The following is a 22,618-nucleotide window of genomic DNA, read 5'->3' on the forward strand; positions in this document are numbered from 1 at the left end:
ATCAGCAATCTGGTTGTCTGTTATATTTCTCTATTTGCATTTATATCTGGAATGACTGTTAATGAAACCAAGCATTCACGTTTTATGCTAAGTAGTGAAATTACAACATCTGATATCTGAAGAGCTGGAAAATGATCTGTTTTGGCCAATTATATGTTCCCATATAATATAGGACATTTTTTACCAGGCTGGTAGTAAAAACTAGCCAAATACAAAAGAGGCCCTTTCTTTGGTATTCCCAGTTATTTTTAGTGAAGTAGAACAGGACTTAGGTATATACACTCCTCAATATTCTTTTGTCCAACACATTTATCCATTTTGTTGACCAGCTTTTTATGGGCATTGCATGGAATCCTGGCTTTGCCAACTGACTTTGGCCAAATCATTCATCTCCCTTAGTCTTATTTTCTTCATCTGTTATGTAGAGAAAATAATAGTCACTCCTCACAGATCACTGCAAGAACAAAATGACTTAGCAAATGTGAAGTACTTTGAAGTTTAATAATAATAAATAAATAAAGTCTTCAAGTGACAACTATGCCACAGTGAGTGGTGAGTGACATTTTAATTTTTCAATTTTAAGAAGGGAATTCTTCCAACTTCTGGGTAAAGAGAGTAAAGATTCTGCTGGTCATAATGTATGACTAGACAGACATTCTTTAAAGTCAATTAGAACTTAACAATGAGATTTTATTCTTCCTTTTATTTTTTCCCATAAATATTTCTTCCTACTGTGTATTAGGTAAGACACAGGTATTCCACCATAGATAATTCAGACTCTGCCTCTGGGCACAGAAACTGTTGAGTTTTACAAGTATACAGGCAGTTACAGTGCTGTGGGATCAGGCATAAAGAGAAGGTTCTGACACTACGGGTTTGTATGGGAGAGTGCTTCACTTCACTAAGTCTTCCTGGAGGAAGTGATGGCTTGACTGACAGATGCATAGGAGCATTCCCATAAGGAATGTGCATGGACAGAAATATACCAAGCAGAAGAAACAGGATTAGAAGTGAAGATTTTCAAACCTGAAACTTGCATGAGAAAAGAAAAGGAAATATCTCCAGAATAAAAGATACAACCAAAGCATGATATATGCCTGTTTGGAAGTGTCATAGTGAAATCCATCGATATGTATAATTAGTATGTGTTAATAATTATAATAAGAAGTACCTATTAAAATAAATAAATTTTAGAAGAAAAGGGGATAATACTAAAAAGGCAAGTCATGACCAGTTCATTAAGGCCTTACAGACTGGATTTTAGACTTTATCATCAAGATAATTAGCAGCCAGTGAATGATTTTATTTTTATTTGTTTTATTAAAATATAGTTTAAAATGAAAATTCTATGTATTTGCAGTGTACAGTGTAATCTTTTGATATATGTATTACATTGTGAAATAGATAATCAAGCTCTCTTAACATTTTCATATACATGATTCATTATTACTTCTATCACAATGCTGTACAATGGATCTCTTTAATTTGTCCTTCTGTCTAACTGTACTTTGTACCCTTTGACTACCATCTCTTCATCCTCCCACCTCCACTTCAGTCCCTGACAACCAACATTCTGCTCTCACTGAATGGTTTTAAATTTGGGTGTCTTGATCACATTTGTAGATTGGAAAGAATGCTATTGGTTCAAGCTGGAGGATAGATTGGATAGAAAAAAAAAGGAGACAGAAAGAGCAGTGAGGAGCCTGGAACAGTTAACCAAGAAAAAGGTAACCATGGTCTGAATTCAGGTCTCACAAACGGGAACAGGGAGAAGAGGATGGATAGAAGGTACCACACTTGTAGCTCTGGGGTGGTACCTGTGATCTTAACTTGAAAAATGAGATAGATAGTCACCCTAGTCACCAAAGGAAACAACGCAGAATGAACCAGCCAAATTGGAAGATGCTGCATTCTTCTGGCATGGGTAAAGATTGAAGTACCTATTATTATCTGTAAGGGTTGAATAACTAGCTCTGAGTCCAAAAGGCAGACTTATATGAAGATATAAATAACACAATAATTATAGCAATCATAGCCATAGAATTGATTGTTTAAGCAGAGCTTAGAGTGAGAATAGACAGACTTAGAACATGGGAAAAACCTTACTTATGATATGGGTGGAAGAATAGAAACTTCAAAAAAGACACTGGGAACAAACAGCCACGGGGGTGATAGAAAAACTGTGAAAAGTGTGGTTTCATGATGACCAATGGAATAAAATGTTTCAGATAAAAGGAATGAATAATCAATAGTATCACATGCTACCAAGATGTGAAATAAACCTGAGTAGAGAGTGTAACCATCAGATTTGGCAACAAGAAGATCTATAGAAACTTCACTAAAAGTATTATGCTTGTGTCTTTTGTTCAACAATATTAGTGATAAGGGCAGAACAGGACCTGCCTGGAACTGAAGGGGGGGAGGAGGGAGGAGGCATGTATTCACATGTATGCACATTTGAATAAATGAATTTTAAAAAAAGAAGTTGGTTTTGAGCAAGCCAGGGCACAAATAATAAATGAACACAACTAAGAGATGATGGAATTGTAGGTAAATTTGCTTGTTCAATAGCATATTATACAACCATAAAAGATAGTTACACTATTATCTGTTAAAAATCCATATCTTAAAATACCATAACTGTAATATATATATAATACATTTACTACTTTTCATCATAATAGACTTTTCATCACTGTTTGGCCATTTACATTTGATTAAATATTCATTAAAAGAATCTAAATTTGTTCCTTAATTCAGTTGTTAAAAATTTGCCTTCTGGTGAACCTCAGTTGAAAATTTTAAAGAGAAGCAGGAATGGGGTAAGGGAGGACAGTCTCTGGAGAAATTCTTCTCGGACATTTTTTAATAGTAGAGCAAAAAGATGTGGAAGTATAGCATAAAAGAATTCCAAATGAAAGAACGTTTGTTCCTGCCCTTGCATGTACATATATGCAGAGTCAAACTCAGGGAATTGGCTATGGAGGAAAAGTCAGTGATTCATTATTGTGAGTAAGAGGGCACATGCTATAAATCACAGGCAGGAGAGCACAGTTCTGTTTCCCTGCTCGATTCCACCGTTGAAGATTAATTTTCCTCAGGATTTTTTTCCTGGTGGCTTTTATTTACTATCATCCACCCAGACTAGTTCATTCATTTCAAGAGGCAGTTCCTGTGGGTGCACCAGGGTGAAAGCATAGCAAATTAGTTTAAGGCATTATAGGAACTCTATGTGAAAGCAGTATTTCCATTTCAATCTATAAATTTAGGCTATGTTTATCATTCAGTTTCACACCAAGCCCAAGCCCAATTTAGCATATGACATTTGTGTTCAGGAGAGATTTGAAAAGGATAGTGTTTGGGGAATCTTCCTTTTAAAAATATATAAGGTGACTTAGCTGCATGATATAATGGGTCTTTTCATGGTCACTGCGTCACACAGTGGTTTTATTGCTTCAAATTAAGTAAAAAGAGCAGTTGGCATGGTCTGTGGCAGAACTATTGCCCCTCATCCTGTTTCCTACCTCTCACAGCATTGTCCCACCTCTCTAGATTGAACACATCTCAGGGCATACCAAGCATTAGGCTGAGGACTTAAATGTACAATCTGTTCCCGTTTAATCTCCATCAAAGTCATGAGGTCAACACAATAGTGACATCCATTTGACAAAAGGGAATGTCAGAATCTGTGAAATTATGTAATTTGCTTAAGTATATGTCTAATAAATAGCAAGACCTGGGTTGAAACAGGTATTTTTCTGCAAGAGCTTAGTGGTACTAATGAGTAATATGTTTACATTTTTGACTAGAATCCACTGGTTTGATTAACAGATGACTAATATTTTTTGTTTTCTCTAATTCTACCACACCTTTACTTTACTAGCCTATTTTCTCCTTTATATTTATTTATGTCCTATTATTTACATCTCTGCAAGGCACTTAAAATCAAGGAGGGGGTTGAAGAAAGAGGCATTTTATTAAGTCATAAGATAAAGTAGCCATTATCAAAATTTAGTACCATAATAAAATACAATATATAATAAACACATCAGTGTTAAACATAAGAGATATTGTGCTACAAAGTAATTAGCATAAACTTGTTCCTCAAGGAGAAAAATAAAGCAGTAAAGAGAATAGAAAGTGCCAAGGGTGTGAGAGGAGAGGTCTCACGTTCTTTATCACAGTCATAGGAGACTTTTCCTGTGAGATGACATGTGACTGAAGTCACAGGGAACAAGCCTTACTTATACCTAGGTGAAGTGCATCTCAGGAGAAGGAAACATGACTAGCAAATGTCTGAGACAGGAACTTGCTATGTGCTTATGTGTCCCTACCCCCACCTTTCCCAAATGAAAGGACCAGATGGACTGGGTGAGGGGAAGGAAGAGTGGCCAGAGACTAAATCTATTCTCTAGTTGTAAGGCTTTGTAAGCCAATCAAGGATTTTAATCAAATATAGTAAGCAGGTGACATTTACAATTAGCATTGCTTTAAAACATCAATCCAAGTTTTACCAGCTTGCTCTCTTTGGAGTTCTTCTTAGTTATAAATAAATAGTGCCATTGGATGATTTGATCTGAAACTATGATGAGCAAAATAAGAAAATAGGCATGATTCCACTCTCTTCTCCCGTCCCTGCCTTCCAGGAAGGCAGCAATAATTGATCACAGATTTCTGTAGTCACACTACAGAAGGTCAGAGCTGGCCAAGAGATGAACCATTCCAGACATAGCCTTAAATACTCAGACATCAACTTTCCCTTCTACCTCCCTGCCATTGATTAATAGACTAAGTCCAAAAGCTAAACTTCCAACATCTGTATTTGCCTGTGCTTCTGTCCAGCTACATGACCTGGAAATTAAAACTCCCCATAATCCTCAAGGCTCCCCACTGAACCCCTCCTAACACTTTGTGTACTCAATCCCCTTGAACCCTTGGGTAGTTCCTCCTTGCTCATTGTTGCCCACTTGAAAAATCTGAGTACTAAAGAGCCTAATAATCTTAACCTTCCTGAATCTTAGTTTCCTCCTCTAAATATGGATCTGATTTTGTCCAAGCTGCAAGATTTCTATGAGTACAGAAGTAATAGTGATTAATAAAGTGACTATGGCTGATGCATCATGAAACCTTGATTTGGTAGAACACATAGGGATGAAAAGAGAGCTCTGGGAACTTGAAATAGAAGAAAAGGAGGTGAAAATTACCTATATTTGTAACTAGCTGCATAGTTTTAACATACTACCCCTTGTATTGTACCTGTATGAGCATGGAAGAATTAACAAAGTTAAGATAAAACAGAGCATGATAAACCAGGAAAAAACTTTGATCACCGTACCAATAAGATATGATGGGAGCCTGCCTATTTGAGAATATGAATATGAACTAAGAATCAGGCAAACCCTGCCATAAAGAAGGTACAGAATTTTTTGACAGGTGGGTGGGAAGGAAGAGTATTTTGCTGGAAAAAAAGGACAGCATTAGGAAGTATAGTGGAAATTCAATAAAATATGTCAATATTCCAACCTATTCTTATTTATTAGGTATAATTGACATTATTCAGTTAGCTATACTGGAGAACTGGCACTTCCTTGCCAACATGTAATGTGTAACAAGATACATCTCTTATTACTCTGAGATAGTCTAAGACAGGAGATAGATTCTGGTATCTGAATGCAGCAGTGACCACATTTTCACTACCAACTATATCAGGGCAATAAAGGAATATTTCAATGAACAAGTGAAATGTAGCAAATAGGAATATTCAAGTAGATGTATATTGTCCCATTCATGGAATTGAGGTCAGAGGCAAGACTTCAACTCCTTATAGAATCAAAAGGAATGAGAGAGACTGGGACTGGGCTAACTGGGATTAGATTGTTAAAACATCGCTAATATAAGGGAAACTAAAGCACATGAACGTTTTCAGACAGATTCCCCAAGCAGATTCAGTTAACAAAATTGGAAACCAATAAACCAAGACAAGTCAGAAGATTTGCTGTCTCAAAGGATAGGCTTGACCCTAAGCAGCAAAGACTATAAGATGCTGAATTCCTATAACCTTCCTGGCTGAGAAAGAACTGACTGGGCAAGAGGCAGGCCCCTGGGATTGCACCTACACTGGGAAATGGGGCCACAGGAAGAGAAAGTGTGTACATGTAGAGAATATAGTCAGCACTGACCCCCTAACCTAACAAACTCTCAGCAAATCCACTTTAGCCTCTAGATTTGGGCTGCAAGATGAAATTCTGAGAGGAAAGATGAGAAAAATAAATCTGTAAGATGCCTGAGGGTTTCAGAGTCTTCTTCCAGTTCATGCTCAGCTCAGGGAGCAATGGAATTATTCCTAACTACCTAAAATTTTACTTGTAACTGAATTTCAGTATAGAATGAAGTTCTCAAAATCTTAAATTTCTAGAGTCAAAAGTAAAGAAGTTAAGAATAGAGATGTATTAGTAATAGTTAATGAATTATTAGCAGTAAGTAGTGTGTGCTGTGTGGATGTGTGCAATGAAAAAACACAAGTGTATTTGCAAGTATTAACTCTTTTTTCTTTAAAAATAGAAAAGTGCATGCTAATGTTGAGAATTGAGACTGCATTTTTGTTTTGAATAAATTAAGGAACATAAACTTGAAATTGCCAGCCATAGAGAATAGAATGTAAGAGTATGGTTGAATATTTTCAGTTAGTAAAAATGACCTTATAAACATTGGCACAAGAACATATGTTTTCCTACTTTAATTTACAGTTGCAAAGTGTTGATACAATTTTCTACATTTTACATAATTTAATTGTGTCTTCTTTCAAAGGGGCTTCGGATAGATTGGAACTTATAGGGCAAATGCTTATTCAGAAATCAATGGTTATTCATCTACATTGGCTTTCAGAGAAAGGTTGGGCTGGTTCATTGTAGCAACTGGAATCCTGTCCACCAGAAAGCTAATCAACAAGATGGCTAGTTACATTTATGAGTATTTCTTTTAGAAGCATTAAGTTTCAATCCCACAGATGGTAGCTGCAGCCCATTAGTTTCTGAGCCAAGCTTTTCAGAGTCCTATTATACTTAGCAAGATTGCTGTTGCAGCAACACAATTATTCCAAATTCAGCCAGAGACAGCAGGCCTAAAACAAAGCTATGTCATAACAATTTAATCCCAGCTCACCTTCCCCTTTACTGGATAAACAATCAAACACCTGCTGAATTCTGTTCCACATAATGGGAACATCAGAACAACAAAGATCAAAGAACGCTGACATTTGATCTTAAAGCCAACCCAGTGGAACCCCATTAATAGAAAAGATTTTTATTACTAGGTTTCAGATAGCTATTCTGCAGGCCAAATCATGTTGCCCCAAATAAACAATACCAAAAAATTCTGATGCAACATGGTCAATTTATAAGGCTCATGCCATTCCTTTTCCTCATCATCCATCAAAATCAGCTTCCTTTTGAATGACTTGAAAAATAGTCCTTTGAAATTTACAGGGGCAAGAAAACATGTGTTTTGTGATTTTTTATTTATGCTTTGAACAAGCTATAAAAATGTAAGGTGAAACATATTAGGGATGTTTATCTTCCTGGTAACACTAGCATTCCTGCTTTCAAGAACAAGCGAAACATTTTCAGCTTTGAAAATGCCCAAAACACAAGTTTTCCATAATAATTCATGTAAGACAACTTGATCATACCTGCTGGGCTTTTTCCTTCCATGCTTATAATGAATAAATAAATAGGCCCACAGTGAAAATTTCTTCTTTCAGGGTTCTATTGCAGTTACTGAATACAACTCCTACACTCGGGTATTACTCCCTATGAACCATTTTTTATTGTTGTACACTATAGAATGCAAATCGTCTTTCCCTCCCCCCACCATACCCAAACAGCTTGTGAACCTCATATTCTTCACAAAACCTCTTGAAAGAAAATGAAACAGGAACTTCCCCTTTAGTTCTATTAAGGTCTAATTGTAAAGATTTCCCTAGATTATCCTCCCTCTAAAGGACACTTCTTATCTATGAAATAAGTACTTATTTTATGTACTTAATCAAAAGGGCATCTTGGTTTCTATACATTTGTTTATGAGATTGCCTATCTTAAAAAACTTTAAGAAGTCAAACATGCAACAACAACCCTTCTGTACTATGTACAGTAGAACTTAATGGAACCGGTGGTGTTATTTATGTTGATGGCAGTGAAGACATAGGCTATGTGACATCTAAGCCGGTGTCAATACCATGTGTTCATGAATAACAGCACAAGTTAAATATGAACTCCCTAGGACATTCAATGCAGTTCATTGTATTGGAAATATTATTAATTCTACTAATATAAAAATGTTGAACAAACTAGTAGTTTTCAGTTAGAATGGTGACAGCAATAATTTACACATATGTATACATATATTTGCATATATGTGTGTATATATATATATCTATAGAGATACCTATAGAGATACATATCTATATCTATCTATCTATATATATATAATTAGCCACCCTCTAATTCTTACGGAATACAAATTCTTTTTTTACAAGTTTTTCATTACCTTTATTCAGAAATCTGTATAACAGTCAGTTTGAATGCTACATATATGATAAAATAGATTGTGAAACAATTATTTTATAAGTGAATCATCAGGTATGCAACCTTCTACAATAATAACTTAATGGACCAATTTTATAATGCTCCTAGAAGTTTTGAGTTGGGGATAGTTTCTTGGTGCATCGTTCCATGATCCAAGACTTAAGAGAAATTCCCTAAAAACCATCAACTGGAATTAGACCTTCCAGGAAAGGCAAGCATGGGGAAAATGACACTAAACACAATGTAAACAGGTCCAACCTGTTGCCACATGCTTGACTTCAGAGTGTTCTAGCCCTTCTAGTCACTCTGGAGCCATACATGTGTGTACACAGACATGTGTGTAGTGTCACATCTCAAATGTCTACAACTGCTATATTTAGCAGTTGGAAAAGGGCTGAGAGACCACCCAGGGAGGAGGAAACAGTCAGTCCCAACAGTTATATGAACATTTCTAAATTTTCAATATCAAGATTTAATTCCTAAAATACAAGTTAACAGACAGAAGTTATCCAGTTAGCCATTAACTGAAACACACGTGCAATATAGTCAAGGAGTCACTAGGCTTACAAAACCCATGTAACTTATTTATCTCTAATTTTAAAATAATTCTTTCCCTTGCTGGCTATGCAAATGAGCAATGGTGAAAGCAGTGCATCTGCTCTGCCAGCTGGAGCTAAGAATTTCAGTGTTTCCAGAACATGTGGGCTGGAGAACTTCACCTGGCACCACAGGGGTCTTTCCTCTCAGCCAAGATGTCCTCAAGTACATCACTTTTGAACTTCATCTCAATCTTATAGTACACAAATTCTAGTTATGGTTGAGAATAGTCTCCAAAAGTCTTTGGACTCTCTCTTTTTCTATTGTGTTTTCATGAATGATCCTGGAATCCATTATAGCTAATCTAAGGTTTCTTTCTTGAAGAGCTTCTGTAGAGTTGTGATTTTCAAACATCTGTTTATGCTGTTTAAAAACAATAGCCTTGAGAGAGTCCAGGTGTCAGCTTCTCAAGTCCATTTTCACTATCTGATGGTGTTTGCTAGCAACAGTGAGTACCTGACCCCACAGGAGTATCGTGCTCTTCAGGCTGGAAGAAAGGATGAAGGCATACAGAGTCTGGGGATAATACACCACATGAGTAGGTTTGTATTGGTTTGTCTTTGAATTCTGTGTTCCCCCAGGAAACTAGAGTCCAGACTGCTTTACCCTTGGAGTCTCTGAAGCTGACTGTCACATTTTTTAATGCTCTCTATGAAGAATTTTCTTAAATGAATTTTTGAATCATTCCATATCAAAAAGATCAACATCTTCATCTGTTCTTTTACTAACCTGAAAAACATCCCAAAGTTTCTGGTGCCAATCAACTTGAGTATACAAGATTTCTGAAAGGGCCCCACCATTGACACTCGCGATGATGCTTCTCCTCGCATAGCAGAATCAAGTCCTGAACCAGACATTCTTTTCTGTGCCAAGAGTTTATAGTCTGCAGTTGGTTTTCAGACAAAATCTTTTTTTTTTACCCTTTGACTCTAAGCCAGTGTTTATTTTTTTCAGTGGGATGAGTCGCTAGGCTTTGAGGATTGTCATCATTTCATACATGAGGATTTTCAAGATGGTCCTTCTAATAAACTCAGCAACAGTCTCATCCATCTTTTAGGCACGGCCCACATTTCCAGCTGTCTCCTCATCAGCCATTCTACTGAGGAGATTTCACAGCCCCCAATGGCAGTTCCCCTTATAGAATACAAATTCTTGTATTAAAAATAACACTAGCCAAAAGTACTGGAGCATCCTCATAAACCAGATAGCTTCATTTTCCTTTTAGCTAACAAGTTGGTTTAACACAGGGAAACTGTATTTGAAACCTTTCTCTTATTTTTTTTTGTTTGTTGTTTTATTGTTGTACTGGGGGTACATTGTGAATGTACATAAGTTCTTATAGTATATCATAGTTGAATTCACCCCCTCCATCATTCTCCATTATCCCTCCTCCCCCTATTCCTGGAATAGTTTCAGCAGGTCTCATTTTTCCATTTACATACATGTGTACACAATATTTGCATCATATTCACCCTCCTACATCCTGTCCCCTCAGCCTCCCCTCTCCCACTGGTACTGTCCCCCTCACCATATAGGACCTGTTCTGACCTCTTTTTCTTATTTTTTTGCTAAAAAAAGAAAAAGACACTTTTGTTTAAGTAGGTACAAAGGAAATTTCATGTATTTGTATTATACCTAAATTGATTCATCCCCTCTATTTTTCTCCTTTCTACCTTAGTCCTCTTAAGGTGACTTCAACAGGTTTTAAAAAAATCTATATTCATTCCTATGTAAGAAGTACACCAACCATATTCACCTTCTTAGCTTCCTTCTTTTACCCTCCCTCTCTTGTATATGACCTCCCCTTAGCATAATCTGTTTTTCATAATATTGCTTGTGTTTATGTTAGGTCTATATTCTACATATGAGAGAAAACATATTTTACCACTATTTAGACACCATTTCAATTCATTCAGGGCTACTTTTGAGCAGTGATAGAAATGAAGCCTTGGTGAGTGTATATTCTTCCTTTTTTTCTTATAATTTCAAGGGAAAGAGGGTGACAGACCCCAGATGGAAAACTCCTGCTAACATAGATTTCACATTTCAAATTCAGAAAGTCTAGAGGTGTGCTTATGTTTGTTCTCATATAAAATCATTCTGAAATCATGATTTCATGCATTGGGGCAGAGGAGAATATATATTGCTATAACAGAGAGACACAAAATGGCAGAAGCTTAAATATAACAGGTTGAGTACCTTTTATTTGAAATGCTTGAGATCAGAAGTGTTTTGGATTTCAAAGGGTTTGTTTTGAATTTTGGACTACTTGCATAAACATAATGAGATAGCTTAGGTAGGGAACCCAAGTCTAAACATGAAGTTCATCTATGTTTCATATGCACTTTCCCCACATCATCAGCAGGTAATTTTACATAACATTCTAAATAATTTTATGCATGAAGCAAAATTTTATGGTACTGGATTTTCCACTTGTGGCACCATGTTAGTACTCGAAAAGGATCAGATTTTGGAGCATTTTGGCTTTTGGATTTCTGGATTAGGGTGCTTGACCTATAGATGTTTATTTCTCACTAACCTAACACTGTGAGTGAGCAGTCCAGGTTGGTAGCATGCCTGTGATCCTTTAGGTCACTCCAAGGTTATTCTCTCTATACTGTCGCCATTTAACTTCATTTTCATGACTGAAGCTAGTTCACTGCTATAGCAGTGCTCCTGCTCATGGAGGATCAGAAATGCAAGTCAGCAATGTTTTTTTAAGTGATGGAGAAGTTGCATACATCATTTTAGCTGTTATCCTGCTAGTGAGCATTCAGTCATATGGCTATATCTAGCTGCAAGGGAAGCTAGAAAATAGTTTGGAGCAGCCAACAAATCTGTGTCTCTGGATAGCCAAGTAACTGTGTGCTTTCAAAATCCTGCCCAGTCTTTGCATGCAGTGCAAATTCCTTATCATCTTTTCCATGAGAATCAGAGACAACTCCTACATGTGGATGATATAGATACAGTCAAGTTGTCTGACTTTTCCCTTGTAGTCCCAATATATACCATTTGTGTAGGAAAGGTTGGGAAACACATAGAAGATCCCAATCCATACCAATGATGATTCCCTACTGCTCAGGAATTTCAAATACTTTCTGCCCTCCCAGGGGACTAGACCCTTTGCTTATTACCCCAGAAATCCCACTTGGCCATCAACTTCCTTTCCATCTGAGAAGATCTTCTTGTCCATTTCTCTACTTAACCACATCTGAAGTGACAAGGCCCTTTCTTTGGGCCTTAAATTGAATAACTGCAGACTTTTATGGGTCAGACTTAAACTTTCTTTAATAATACAATTCTCACAGTCTCAGAATTTAGTCAGTTTAGACCAGTCAATAATCTCTCTTTAAGGAACAAATTTGATTACATTTATTTATCGATTGATTGATTGATTCATTTGTTCATTCACTCATTCATTTTTTTTTTTGAGTTCCAATAAAACTTTATTTATAAAAATAGAAGTAGGACAAGTTTTGCCCATGGGTTATAGTTTGCTGAGCTTTAACATAATGCATGACAAATAATAAGTGTTCAGTAACAGTAGAAATTGTAAAAGTTTCTTTAACACAATTCTCTAGAGCATTTTGTGTTTTCTTTGCAAGTGACTCATCTTAAATACTCTTCGAGTCAATGAGTAAGAAGTTTGCTAGAATTTTCTTTTTTTTTTTTTCATTTTTCTTTTATTATTCATATGTGCATACAAGGCTTGGTTTATTTCTCCCCCCTGCCCCCACCCCCTCCCTTACCACCCACTCCACCCCCTCCCGCTCCCCCCCTCAATACCCAGCAGAAACTATTTTGCCCTTATCTCTAATTTTGTTGTAGAGAGAGTATAAGCAATAATAGGAAGGAACAAGGGGTTTTGCTGGTTGTCACTCATTCATTTTTAAAAAGGAATCACCCTTCAACAGTGCTCATAGAATTCTATATGAAGTATCCACTTAGCTGTCTTTGTGGTTGGCCAACAGGATAAAAACTCTGTGCTGTCAGAGACTGCCTGTTAAAAAATTATGACTTAAAGGGAAAAGGCATATGAAGATGCAATTGAGTTAGTGCTGTTGTTGTTGCTATTCCTATTATAGTGGAAATACTGAAGACAATCTTCTATCCAAATCAGGCTAATTCTTTCTATTGAAAATGAGGAGTTTTGCCTTGAAGTTAGTACAGGAAAGAGCATGGAATACACTGGAAGCAATAGGTATAGGCAAGGACTTCCTCAGTAGAACTGAAGCAGCTCATCAACAAAGAGAAAGGATGGACAAATGGAACTACATGAAATTTAAAAGCATCTATACAACAAAAGAAATGGTCTCTGAATTGAAGAGACCACCCACAGAATGGGAGAAAATCTTTGCTGGCTATACATCAGACAAGGGACTGATAACCAGAATATACAGGGAGCTCAAAAAAACTAAACTCCTTAAAAGTCAATGAACCAATAAAGAAGTGGGCAACTGAACTAAATAGATCTTTTTCAAAGGAAGGAATCCAAATGGTCAAAAAACACATGAAAAAATGCTCACCATCCTGGCCATTAAGGAAATGCAAATCAAAACCACACTAAGATTCCACCTCACTCTTGTTAGAATTGCTACCATCAAGAACAATAAATATTGACAAGGATGCAGGGAAAAAGGAACCATCACACTCTGCTGGTAGAAGTATAACCTAGTACAACCATTATGGAAAATAATATGGAAGCTTCTTAAAAAACTAAAAATAGATCTCCCATATGATCCACCAATACCACTTCTAGGGATATACTCAAAGGAATATGAATCATGTTACTACAAAGGCACCTGCACACCCATGTTTATTGCAGCACTATTCACAGAAACCAAGCTATGGAAATGGCCAAGATGCTCCACTACTGATGAATGGATTAAGAAAATGTAGTATTTATACACAAATGGAATTTTATTCAGCCACACAGAAAAGTGAAATTTTGTCATTCACAGATAAATGGATGGAACTAGAGAACATCATCTTAAGCAAAGTTAGCTAGGCTCAAAAAGCCAAAAATTGCATGTTCTCCCCCATTTTATAGGCCTAAAAAAATGCAGTAATACTATTGGACATGGGTCACACACACACACACACTAAGGGGAGGCTGTGCACAGGAGGGATAGGGAAAGGGAAGGAAACCAAAAACTTGAATATAGTTGACATGCTCACTGTATAGAAGCAAATATGGTAATTGTAAACTGGCAGAGGCCATTATGGGAAGGGAACTAGGAACTAGTGTAGAGTTTTGGTAGAGATGAACCAGTTTGGGTTGTAATACACATATGCATGGAAACAATACCAGGAATCTCCCTGTATAGCTATCTTCATCTCAAACTAGCAAAAATGCCATGTTTTTCTTATTATATTTTATGTTTTTCATTCAACAAAATCAGGAGCAAGAAGGCAGAACAGGTTCTGCCTGGAGGTGGGGCAGGGGGAAGGTGGCCCAAATATATACACATATAAGTAAAAATGATAAAACAAAATTTTAAAAAATAAAATTAAAAGAAAGAAAATGAGGAGTTTTGGACCATTTACTTACTCAGTCTCCAATAACAATCCGCTTCACCTCAATGTTAAAATGTACCTTTCTTTCAGCTGTCCGTTGACTTGAAGGTGACAAGGCATACTGGTGACATCTCAATCAATACAACTTTCTACCAGTTCTTTAAATTCAGCTAAGATAGGTACAACACCTGGTCAAAACTGATCAGCCCAGAACAAAAGCTAGGTTTGGTGGCTGATAGCCATGATCTTGCTCTGTGAACCTTCCCACAGCACATTAATATAAGCATTCACTTTCACATGTGATTCTCAGACGGCTTGAGACGGATTCTCACCTCTGCATTTGCTGCATTTTCTCCCCTGTAGTGTTCCTGACTCTGCTTGCTCTGTAGGTTTGACTCCTCCCATTTCACCTCTTCAGCATCCTGTTTCCTGTCCATCTAGTATGAGCCTTCTCTCCAGATTTCCTCCTCCAACCCAGCAGCTTGTGTCCCCATGTGAGCATTCCCATCATTCCCATCCTCTGATTTGAGGATCTTGCTTTCCAAACCAAACTGTCATTTCATTTCAGCCTTGCCTTAAGCCAGGGTTCAGATAGGCAGGTTTACTGTGAGGCCATTGCAAATAACACATGAGGTGAAACTAGAAACACAAAGCCATTTTGAGAGAGAATCTTCTGTAATAAATAAACTCTTCTGAAAAGATGATGAAAGGTCAGCATGAGGTGTTTTCTTTTGTCTTAGTTGGACAGCCTTTGAGCCATGTATGAGGTAAGACTGAAATAAGCAATGAGGGATGCCAAGAAGCAAGGGCAGTTCGGGAACCAGAATCAACAGAAAGTAGAGAAACCAGAGTGAACAAAAGGTCAACAGTTGAAAGTCATATCCACTAATACCAGTAATATCCATGATATCCAGGCTTAGGGGAGCCTTAACCAGGAAAAGGCTCTCACTGTTCACATCCTGACTAATAGCAGAGCAATAGGCCTGGTGGGCAAAGACATTTACTGAGAAGTTGTTCTATGTCAGGCACTGTCATAGGATCTATCTGACACCAATGGGTTAGAGTATGTTTGTATGTGGATTTTCTGGGCCTGCCACCTCCAGTTTATACCTCTCTGCTTGTATATTGTGCATGCACTCACTAGAGGACTATCTTCTAGATGGTCATTAAATGTTCATGTTTGGTCCTTCAGTCCTTTTCCCAAAGGTCCTTTCCTTTGGGAAAATTTAATCTTAGGCCCTATTATAGGAGCATTCTGCAACTTATCAAAGACAGTCTTTAGGATATAAACCAAAGACTTTCATCATGCATTAATCTTATTTGAAAGTTCAAATCTTTGACACAAACTGGGGGATATTGTTAATATTGTGATTACTTCATTAAACATATTGGTCATTCAAGGATGATTAGATGGCCAAAGTTTGAGAATACCATGTGTGTTTGTCTTCGTATAGTTGAAAACAGAATGAAAAACTTTCAGCCTAAAAATATAGAAAGCAATTCTTTTGATACTCAAGTAATCAATCTTGTCAAGAACAGTTATGTGCCCGTCTGCTCAGGCTAGAGTGGAAGGTGGTAAACACAACTGCCACGGGGAACTCTTGGAGTGCATTTATATTGCCTGCTGGTTTCCCACTTGCTTTTCTCTTCAGAATCTCATGCCACAAGCTCTAGTTTTAGAATAGCAATAATACTACATATATGATAGACTCCTGTTCTGCAACCAACATGCACAAGTTCCTAAGAGAAACACAAATGCAGAGCTAGGCAGTGACCTCCCACTGCAACCAACATGTGTGTTAACAATGATAGTCATCATTACGCCAGGCATTTGTATACTGCTTGTGAAACTCCAGGCATTATCCTATATATTTTATGGATAGTCACTCATTTGACTTTTATAATAATCTTATTATTATTATTGAAGTAGGCATTATTATTATTTCACTGTGATAGATGAGAAAACTAAGGCATAAACCAGTTAAGTACCTTGTCTGAGACCACATCTAGTGAAAAGCACCCTCTAAACTTATACTTCCTGTTTGAAACAACTGATGATGACACAGATTCGAGTGACAAGTGCTATGTTTTGCAGTCAGTAAAAGAAGAATTTCAGTAAACTCACACATACAGTGTATTCTCTTTAGTCACCACACTTCTCTCTATGGCCAGCCTCCACCACTTGTATCTTGCTGTCTTAAACCTGAATGTTTTTGTCTGGGAATGTGTTTCTGTATGGATACTTCCCATAATTCTGAGGCAGGAATTGGAGAATGACTATTACTTAGCAATAGACCAAAGGAAATGACAGCATTCTTTACAGCACCCTCCCTACCCATCCCCTGTCCCTCATAAATAGATGAACATCTATCTAGGAAAGCTTTAGATTGGGCTATGCCTTCTGTAGTATTCATAAAGATGATCAATTACTTGCTGCTGTTTTAGCCTCTCTTCTGAGACTTTGAAAGAGTTTTATTATACAGAATATTTTTGGTAATGCCATTGTAATTTTATGTAAGGTGAAAAAGAGGTTTTCATTCTTATTGGTAACATGACATAGTACTTATCCTTTCGAAGATTGAATAACTTTTTTTTTTTGAGACAGGATCTTGCTATGTAGCCAGGCTGGCCTTCAACTCATAATCCTCCTGCCTCAGCCTCCCAAGTACTGGACCATTGTTTATTTTGTTTTGTTTTTTGGGCACTACGGTTTAATCTTGGGGCTTTGTGCTTGCTACACAGGAACTCTGCCGCTTGAGCCATGCCCCCACCCCTTTTTGTCTTAGTTATTTGGAGTATAGGTAGGTTCTTACATTTATGCCTGAGCTACATGAACCATAATTCTCATGTTTATGCTTTCCATGTACCTGAGGTGATGGGGGAAAGAGTAAGGCATTATTTTATGAGCAAAAAAACAGACAAACTGGAAATCAAGAAAAATAATGAGTATTAGACACATTCGGATATAGGAAATGAAGAAAATGTGGGATGGAAAATGAAGCTAGAAAGTATTTGTTTTATTCAAATAACAAGGATTTGAGAACCACTAAAAGACCCTGGAGGTCATTGGCATGCATGGCAAGCTAATGTGCAAAGAAAGACACGAATCATCATGTTAGATGGAATACAGAGACAGCAAGTGGCAAGACGCTGAGAATACTGGCAATCCCTCACCACCTTCTATGGGACAGGAGCTAATGGGCAGAAAGGACAAGCTCACCTTCTCAGCCTTGCCTTCCCAGTATCCTCCACCACCTTGTCATATTCCAACTGAGTTTCATGCATTTGGTATTGTACATATTGTTAAAATGAAAATTAAAACTGTCATACTTGGGTGGTTCAGGCACATTTATAATTTATCACCTTCCTTTATAGTTAAAAAGAACAACTGGGGAAATGCAGCTTAGCTCTCACTCACAAATTCTCAGCACTCCATAAAGCATGCTTGAGCCTCATAGGATAGATATACTGCATGCAGTTAGCATATTTATTTCTCTCCTTATGGAACTTTTTTCTTATCCCTGGTATGCTTTGCTTTAAATATATTCAGAGGCTATAAATATTTCAAGGAATTTCAAGATCTCAAACATACAACTTCATCATTGATTTACTGATAAAATGAAGAACATATTCAGTATCTACATGACAAAATTTTTCGTTAATGCACTGGACTGTTTCTAGCCATCCATGGTAGTGTTGTGATTGCATTCTGATCCTTGAGTGGCAGGGGAAAAAAATGAACCAATTTAGAATGGATCCAGGTTTCTGTTGTTGGTTTCTGGTAAACAGAGATTCACTGAGGCCAGGGAGGAGGAAGGGACACAGGTTTTCAGTGGTAACATTAATAAGTGCATTTAAATGAGCTAGTGAAGGCAGATGTGTCTATTGACATTAGCGTTATGTATAGAGCACTCATTTTCAAAATGCCACTATGTTTCCCTATGAATAAAAGCTACTAATTATTTAATAGTGCTTGATTTGTTCCAGGCATTTTTGCCCACCCTATCTTATTTAATCCTTATAATAATCTTATAGGTTTATAGATAAAGAAATTAAGACAGAACAAAATTGCTAGTAAATGCAGAGTTGCTTGACTCCAAAACCTTTGCCTTTTCCTTTGCCTCTGCCCTACATGGCTGCCTATTTGGAAATTAAAAACTAACCATTTTTGCATAGAGGAGTCCTTCTCCCTGGTTGGCCAATCACAAAACAGCCCCTTTGTACTTCCTGTTGTGCATCTCTGTCCAAGGCACCCTTAGGGCCAATCTGAACATGATACTAGCATCCTGTACTGGATTCACAGCCAAGAAAAGAGTGCAAACATCAGCAATGCCCTGCACTTTCAAAGTCTTTGAATGTTGTATCAAACAAGTATGGATGAACTTCAGAGGTTTTTGTGGTTCATCTCAAATTTTAGCCAATCACAAACCAACTTTGTAATTTCAGCCAGATCTATCCACCACTTTTATATTTATTCCGTGCGTCATTTAAATGAACATTTCTACCTTAAAGGCATTTATTATAATGGGAATTTTTACAATACTATAGATGAAAAATAAGTAACACTTGCCATAAGTTGAAGGCAATCTTAAAAAATGCACATAAACAAAAGTAATGTTATTCTAGGCTAACATAGGAACTCTTTGAAATTGAAAGTCAGAGCTTTCTGTGGTGCATATCAGAGGTGTTAAAAACATAGTATCAAACAGATACTTTTGACTTTGAATAAATAGGAGAATTATAAACAGTTAGAAGCCAAAGCTCTTTCCTCCTATAATTCATTGTTACTTAATGCCATGTCTATGCATTATTTACAGTAACCATGTTTTGTACCAATAATTGATGTGTTAGTCAGTCTTTGCATCACTGTGACAAAGTACCTGAGCAAAACACCTTAGGGAAGAAAGTCTTATTCTGGCTCCCAGTTTCACAGGTGCCTGTCCATCATGGCAAGGAAGCCATGACAGAGCAGAGCAGCTCACAACATGGCAGACAGGAAGCTGAGAAAGAATGCCTGTGCCAGCAGGCTTCCTCCTTCTCCCCCTTTTATTCCATCTGTGCTCTACCACACACTTTTAGTGTGGGTCTTCCCCCATTAGTTAATCCCTTTTGGAAACACACTCACAGAAACACCCAGACGTGTGTTTTATTAATCCCTAGGCACCTCTCAAACCAATCAAGCTGACAATAAAGATTAACCATCACATATGAGAAATTCTCATCTTGGTGCTTCCCTTCATACTACAAAAACAAAAAGAAACTAAATTCCAGTATCCTGTGAGCACTTGCAACAATGGAACTTACACAAGTGAGAAGTCGCATCTCTTTTGCTTAGAGCATCCACTCAGATTACAGTAGAGACATAACTGGAGAAGTTTTAAGTGGTCACCTGGAAGAGTTCTTTTCATTTTCTACCACTATTTTGTGTTTGATTCTTTTGTGTGGTCAACTTATTATTTACTATACAATTTCACAGATTCTGTATTAATGGAGCCACATCAAGCCCAAACCCCACTATTTGGTACTATAGCAACAAAACACTAAATATCTTAAATCTAGGGCATTAGAAGATCCTATCCCCATGACATCCATAGGTGTGCAGTCCTCTTCTCACTGTCTCAAAGCGGTTTTCTCATATGCGGTGATAATTTCCTAGTGCCCAAGAGTTAAAGCAGGATAATGTCACTTTTATACTTTGAAACTGTCAATGGGATATTCAAGCAGAGAAGGAAGAAATTGGAATTGTTTTTATTAAGAGAAAAAAATCTTTTCCAGATAACCTGTTCAAGAAAAGATAACTCTCTGGTTTCTACTTTGGAAACTGCCATTATCCAGAAAGCCACTGAAATAAGATTGCTAAGATGCATTATACTTTCATGCCCATATATCCATTTAGGTGAAAAATACTTTGGTAATAGATTCTCAGAAGAATGCACTATATTCTTTGGATGAATAAGATTGAGCAGGAAAAATATTGAAGAATTATATTCTCTCTCAAAGTAATTCTTCATAAAAACACCAAGTCTTTTGTTACTCCATAAACATCATTTTTGTAATAATTACAAGTAAAAGAACCAAAAGGAAAACAAAGATTCAGAGCTGCATATGAAAATTGCCCTCATGCCTTCCTCCAGGAAAATGTCCAGGATTGTTTTTAAGTATTTAGATTATGCAAATAAAATGAGGAATTCCCTACAGCAATCTGCTCTTGAACTAAACAAGGCTTTTAAATGACCATAAGTTCCTTGAATTGTATTCTGAAATAAGTCAGTGCCAAAAACATAAAATAAGGGCAGCATATCACAGTAGACAGCAATGAAACAAACTGTTTCTTTCCAGGGAAGCTGAAGGATTTCAATTTTAAGATGTTGAGTGACACATGCAGATCTTGTTCGCAGAGGTTTGTAATCTAATGAGCTAGATAGAGAACTCCTCTGCGATCATAATGCAAGGCAGGATTCATTTATTCATTCCATTATTATGCACCAAGCACCTACTATGTGCAGTTCTCTATTCTGGGTGCTTAAGATAAAGCAAAGAACAGAAATTCATGGTGCAGGATTCTAACATACGAAACAATAGAACAACAAACGACATGGAGAAAAACAAAGCAGAGTTGAGGGATGCAGTACTGGCTCCAGTGATAAGCAGTTGTCCAGGGGAATCCTCAGAGAAAAGGTAGCATTTGAATAAAGTTGAAGAAAGTAAAGGGAGATGTCATAGAATATCTGGGGAAGAAGCTTCTGAGACAGGGAGAAGAGTAAGGTCGAAGTGAAAAGTATGGCTAGCATGTGCAAGAAACAAATAGTGTGTGAAGAAAGAAGTTAATTTTGACTGTAGAATAAGGAAAGCATCACAAGGACAGTGTCTTATGCAGCCCCTGAGACAATGTCACAGGTGGGGAGAGCGGGGAGGGTAGGCAAGCAAAGAAACAGACCCACACCAGGAACTAGCTCCTAAGAATGTGGGTGCAGCTTGGGGCTTGCCGTGGCTGCCCCACCTGTGCCAGTGCAGGTTCTGATGGATTATTGGTGCTCATTACCTCATCAATAGCTCCCTCTTGTTTCTTTCTGCCACTAGTATCCTTATCTACCTCCTCTTGGTTTTTCCCTGCCTCAGGAATGCTGTGGTCATCATCATTCTCTTCTCCTCTCTCTGGGCGTAGTCCCTGCTCCAACTTAACCCATCTGTTTTCTTACCTGATTTAATTTTTCTGGCATGTATAAACAAAATTAAATGAATAGGACAAATCTCTCCAGTGTCCCCAGTTTAGTATGTGAGTTTTTAATCTAATCTAGACTCTGTAATGCTGGGAACTGTAGAAGGCTTGGTGGGCTGTAGGATACATTTGCAAGCATTCTACAAGAGACAGCAAGGCCACTGCCGCATCTCACAATCCTTCAGGGGTCTGGAACAAAAAGCTCATGGTGTCCTCCCTACCTTCTTCTTTTCATCAGTGTAGGCTTTCTTACCTCCCATTCTGGTTCCCCAATCTAACAAAAACTTACAAAGAAAACTAGCACATCTCCAAGTTCACACCTCTTTCTCCCAACCTCCCTCTGGGTTTGTCCAGAAAGAAAGAGTGATATGGGCTTAAGGTCACCCAAATGAACACAAAAACTCAGTACACAGAAGGAAAAGAAAGAGATTGATAGAAGCCAGGGAGAAAGGGGAATGTGTATAGGAAGGAGACCTCACCCAGCCTTGGCAATCCCAGCACAGAAGCAACTAACATGGGGCTTTCCAATAGCCCAGACTGCACACTAGAGTCATCTGAGGCACTTTTAAAAAGCTGATGGTCTGGCACAGTTAAATGAGGGTCTCTGGTGTGAAACCCAGGCAGACATATCCTTGATGATTCCATGTGCAGCCAGGGTTAAGAGCCACTGAGCTGGAATCAAAGCTGCCTTCTTCCCACTGAG

At 37.5% G+C, this 22,618-nt stretch overlaps 1 protein-coding gene and 1 pseudogene across 6 annotated transcripts in view; one reads left to right on the forward strand and one right to left on the reverse strand.

Moving 5' to 3' along the window:
- Nucleotides 1-22,618, forward strand: part of Hs3st5 (heparan sulfate-glucosamine 3-sulfotransferase 5) — a 286,031-nt gene that overhangs the window by 180,630 nt on the left and 82,783 nt on the right. The gene's annotated exons all lie outside the window — the stretch shown is intronic.
- LOC109677595 (centromere protein N-like) lies at nt 9,164-10,229 on the reverse strand (annotated as a pseudogene).

The sequence above is a fragment of the Castor canadensis genome, chromosome 1, assembly GCF_047511655.1.
Source record: "Castor canadensis chromosome 1, mCasCan1.hap1v2, whole genome shotgun sequence".
NCBI lineage: Eukaryota > Metazoa > Chordata > Mammalia > Rodentia > Castoridae > Castor > Castor canadensis.